Source organism: Aegilops tauschii, chromosome 7 (assembly GCF_002575655.3).
Source record: "Aegilops tauschii subsp. strangulata cultivar AL8/78 chromosome 7, Aet v6.0, whole genome shotgun sequence".
NCBI classification, from domain to species: domain Eukaryota; kingdom Viridiplantae; phylum Streptophyta; class Magnoliopsida; order Poales; family Poaceae; genus Aegilops; species Aegilops tauschii.
This window is the reverse complement of record NC_053041.3, coordinates 574,579,253-574,585,166: the sequence shown is the minus strand read 5'-3', so window position 1 is coordinate 574,585,166 and position 5,914 is coordinate 574,579,253.

Below are 5,914 nucleotides of genomic sequence, written 5' to 3'. Positions count from 1 at the left end.
TATTATATAACTCACGGACTCGATTACATAGAAAGATCATAAAGCAAAACTCAAAACTAGATCATACTAAACTTTATTCTACTAGATCAAGATATTACCAAAAGGATCGAATTAAGAAAAACGGTAAAGATAGGAGTGTGATGGTGATACGATACCGGGGCAACTCCCCCAAGCTTGGCAGTTGCCAAGGGGAGTGCCCATACCCATGTGATTATATCTCTTTCCTCGGGGGTGGTGATGATGGAGTTGTTGATGATGTAGGCTTGTCGTCTCTCTTCCAAGGCATAGGCTCGCCATCATAGAAGGATGATCGAGTCTCCGGGATCCTTAAATCTGCAACCAAACTCATCCTCTTGAATCTATATTCATACTCATAGTTTTGGTTTTGCAGGTCATAGATCTGGGCTTGGAGGTGCTCGATTTTCTCATGAAGCTTGAAGATGGCCTCCCCAATGTCCTTGGCGTCCAGCTTGTGGTTGTTGGTGAACTCCGTGATCATTATGTGATTGGAGTCGAGTCCATGCTCCACCATCTCCTAACACTTGAAAACTGGTTGCTCCATTGCCTCGAGCCTTGTCTCCACGCTTCCGGTCCTCCTTGGTCCCTCAACATCACGGATGTGCAGCAACCCCTCACGCATCTCAATGGTTTGAGGATGTTGCAGCACTTCCGCGAGGTAGGGGTTGATGACCTTCTCGAAGAACTTGTCCTTGGGGGCACTTGGAGACGTCATGGTGATCTAGATCTGTCAGAAAACAGCTCGAAACAAGAACAGAGGATATTTGCGTGGTACGGTGGTCAAAACCTTCGGGAGATTATATAATGAATGTTTACCGACCAAAAGAAGTATCGTGCAAGAAAATGGAGTCCGGAGAGCACACGAGGTGCCCATGAGGCAGGGGGCGCGCCCAGGGGTAGGGCGCTCCTCCCACCCTCGTGGAAGCCTCGTGTCCTTCCCGGACTACTTCTTATTTTCCTATTTTCTTAAATATTCCAAAACGGAGAAAAATTGCCATTAGAACTGTTTTGGAGTCGGTTTACTTACCGTACCACTTACCTATTCCTTTCGGAGTCTGAAACGTCTGGAAAGTGTCCCTTATGTATTCCTCCGGGGTTACGGTTTCAATAACATTAGTTTCAACATTTATGGGATTACCTGAGATATAATGTTTGATTCTTTGATCGTTTACCACCTTCGGATTTGTGCCTTCGAAGTTATTGATTTTCATGGCACCGGAACGATAGACCTCCTCGATAACATAAGGACCTTCCCATTTAGAGAGAAGTTTTCCTGCAAAAAATCTTAAACAAGAGTTGAATAGCAACACATAATCACCTACATTAAACTCACGCTTTTGTATCCTTTTGCCATGCCATCTTTTAACTTTTTCCTTAAACAATTTGGCATGCTCATAGGCTTGGGTTCTCCATTCATCAAGTGAGCTAATGTCAAAAAGCCTCTTCTCACCGGCAAGTTTGAAATCATAATTGAGCTCTTTAATAGCCCAATATGCCTTATGTCCTACTTTGAGAGGTAAGTGACATGCCTTTCCATAAACCATTTTATACGGAGACATGCCCATAGGATTTTTATATGCAGTTCTATAGGCCCATAATGCATCATCAAGTTTCTTGGACCAATTCTTTCTAGATCTATTAACAGTCTTTTGCAAAATTAATTTGATCTCTCTATTACTCAATTCTACTTGACCACTAGACTGCGGGTGATACGGAGATGCAATTCTATGATTAACATCATACTTAGCAAGCATTTTACGAAAAGCACCATGAATAAAATGTGAACCACCATCAGTCATCAAATATCTAGGGACTCCAAACCTCGGAAAAATTAACTTCTTTAAGCATCTTAATAGAGGTTTTATGATCAGCACTACTAGTTGGAATAGCTTCTACCCACTTAGTAACGTAATCAACAACAACTAAAATATGTGTATATCCATTAGAGGAAGGAAACGGTCCCATATAATCAAAGCCCCAAACATGAAATGGTTCAATAACAAGTGAATAATTCATAGGCATTTCTTGACGTCTACTAATATTACCAATTCTTTGACATTCATCACAAGACAAGACAAACTTACGGGCATCTTTGAAGAGAGTAGGCCAATAAAAACTAGATTGCAATACCTTATGTGCAGTTCTGTCTCCAGCGTGGTCTCCTCCATAAGCTTCGGAGTGACACTTGCGTAGGATCTGTTCCTGTTCATGCTCAGGTACACAACGTCTAATAACACCATCTACTCCTTCTTTATAAAGATGTGGGTCATCCCAGAAGTAATGTCTCAAATCATAGAAAAACTTTTTCTTTTGCTGGTATGTGAAACTAGGTGGTATAAATTTAGCAACAATGTAATTAGCATCATCAGCATACCATGGAGTAGTACGAGAAGCATTTATGACAGCTAATTGTTCATCAGGAAAGCTATCATCAATAGGTAGTGGGTCATCAAGAACATTCTCTAACCTAGACAAGTTGTCTGCAACGGGGTTCTCAGCTCCCTTTCTATCAATAATATGCAAATTAAACTCTTGTAGCAAGAGAACCCATCTAATAAGTCTAGGTTTAGCATCTTTCTTTTCCATAAGATATTTAATAGCAGCATGATCAGTGTGAATAGTTACTTTGGAATCAACAATATAAGGTCTGAACTTATCACAAGCAAATACAACCGCTAAAAATTCTTTTTCACTAGTAGCATAATTTCTCTAGGCACTATCTAGAGTTTTACTAGCATATTGGGTAACATTTAGCTTCTTATCAACTCTTTGTCCTAGAACAGCACCTACAGCATAATCGCTAGCATCACACATAATTTCAAAGGGTAAACTCCAATCAGGTGGCTGGACAATAGGTGCAGAAATCAATGCTTTCTTAAGTATTTCAAATGCTTCTACACAATCATCATCAAAGACAAAAGGTATATCTTTTTGTAATAGATTAGTCAGAGGCCGAAATTTTTTGAGAAGTCCTTAATGAACCTCCTATAAAAACCGGCATGACCAAGAAAACTTCTTATACCTTTGATGTCCTTAGGACACGGCATCTTTTCAATAGCATCAACTTTAGCTTTATCAACTTCAATACCTCTTTCAGAAATTTTATGCCCCAAGACAATGCCTTCATTAACCATAAAGTGGCACTTCTCCCAATTCAAGACAAGATTAGTTTCTTCACATCTCTGCAAAACTCGATCAAGGTTGCTCAAGCAATCATCAAAAGAGGATCCATAAATGAGAAATCATCCATGAAAACCTCGCAAATCTTTTCACAAAAGTCAGAGAATATAGCCATCATGCATCTTTGAAAGGTAGCAGGTGCATTACATAAACCAAAAGGCATACGTCTATAAGCAAAAGTACCGAAAGGGCAAGTAAAAGTGGTCTTTTCTTGATCCTCAGCTGACACAGGTATTTGAGAGAAACCAGAGTAACCATCTAGAAAGCAAAAATGTGTATGTTTGGATAATCTTTCTAGCATTTGATCAATAAAAGGAAAAGGGTAATGATCTTTTTAGTAGCTTTATTTAATTTGCGGAAATCAATTACCATCCTATAAACTGTAATAATTCTTTGCGGGATCAATTCATCTTTATCATTAGGAACGACAGTAATACCTCCCTTCTTAGGGACACAATGGACAGGACTTACCCACTGACTATCAGCAACGGGATAAATTATACCTGCCTCAAGGAGCTTTAATATTTCCTTTCTTACCACTTCTTTCATCTTAGGATTTAGCCGTCGTTGGTGATCAATAACTGGTTTGGCGTCTTTCTCCAAATTTATTTTGTGTTGACATAGAGTGGGACTAATGCCCTTAAGATCATCAAGAGTATATCCAATAGCAGCACGGTGCTTCTTCAGAGTTTTCAATAATTTCTCTTCCTCCTTCTCTAAAAGGTTAGCACTAATAATAACAGGATATATCTTCTTTTCATCAAGATAAGCATATTTAAGAGTATCAGGTAATGGTTTAAGCTCAAACACGGGATCACCCTTGGGTGGAGGAGGATCCCCTAGAATTTCAAAAGGCAAGTTGTGTTTCAAAATAGGTCCCTGTTTAAAGAATACTTCATCTATTTCCCTTCTTTCATTCATAAACATATCATTTTCATGGTCGAGCAAATATTGTTCTAAAGGATCATTAGGAGGCACGGCAATAGAAGCAAGACCAATAATTTCATCTTTACTAGGCAATTCCTCATCACGGTGTTGTCTACGGAATTTAGCAAAATTAAACTCATGGGACATATCCTCTAAACCAATAGTAACAACATCATTTTCGCAGTCTATCCTAGCATTAACAGTATTCAAGAAGGGTCTACCAAATATGATGGGACAAAAGCTATCTTGTGGGGAACCAAGAACAAGAAAATCAGCAGGATATTTAACTTTCCCACACAAGACTTCAACATCTCTAACAATTCCAACTGGTAAAATAGTATCCCTATTAGCAAGCTTAATGGTAACATCAATTTCTTCTATCTCAGCAGGTGCAATATCATGCATAATTTCTTCATATAAAGAATGAGGTATTGCACTGGCACTAGCACCCATATCACATAAGCCATGATAACAATGATCTCCTATTTTAACAGAAATAACAGGCATGCCCACAACAGGTCTATGTTTATCCTTAGCACCAGGTTTAGCAATTCTAGCAGCTTCATCACAGAAGTAAATAACATGCCCATCAATATTATCAGCCAAGAGATCTTTAACCATAGCAATATTAGCTTCAACTTTAATTTGTTCAGGGGGTTTGGGTGTCCTAATATTACTTTTGTTGACTACAATTGAAGCTTTAGCATGATCCTTTATTCTAACAGGGAAAGGTGGTTTCTCAACGTAAGCATTAGGAACAATAGGATCATTATAAGTGATAGTCTTTTCTTCAACTTTAATAGGTGCAACTACTTTTACTTCAATGGGAGGATTATATTTAAACCACTTCTCCTTAGGGAGATCAACATGAGTACCAAATGATTCACAGAAACAGGCCCGGCCCTGATGGGGGGGCAGGGGGGCGGCCGCCCCGGGCCCCCAGAACAGAGGGGCCCCCAAGTACGTGCACTTATGTGATTATAAGCCTACATTTAGAGGGGGGAAATGAAATGTTGTGTGTGCTGCCGTGTTAGGCCAGGCCGAAATAACAGCTGGTTACCATAGCTGAACGTCCGGGATTCCAGCAATCCACCCCAATCATGCGTGCATGACGCTCATAGATGGCATGTGGATGCCTTTTCGCGTGATTAGTGTGATTGCCTTCTGTTTTCCCTAATCCCTCGATTGCCTCGCGACGCCATCGCCTTGGCTAACCGCATCGACTTTACCCTACCCACGACGCCATCACCTCGCGCCTCGTAGTGCCTACAGCCGATGCAGCCACTATCAACAGGCCAGGCGAACAACATCCAGGAGGCCACAGGGACGCCCAGTGGCAGTCGGCAGTCTCCCGCTGCCGGCGCGGCCATAGCATGAATCCAACAGAGAAGGTATCCTGCAACCTTAACGATTTCTAGTTTATAGATCACGATTGTTTCTTCCTTATTGCAACAGGACATTGATGATCATCAACTAATTGGACGCTGTTAAGTAGTGACATATTATTTGGCTCCATGCAATTTTAGTTTGTGAGTTTGACTTTATAACTGGTAAGATTTTATTAATTGACTTAGTATTTTTTGTAGATTCCAGCTAGTTTTTGAATTACCAATTATTTCTTTAAATTTTGGCACCTCATGTCACCTTGTAAAAGGCATTCATCCTGCAACTAAAATTACTGGGTCAGATTTATAATGATACAACGGGGAATATAACAAGAAATTACTAAGATATATGCATAGGTGATTTGATATGAGTATTGCTTTTGAATGCAGTTGACATCTCATAT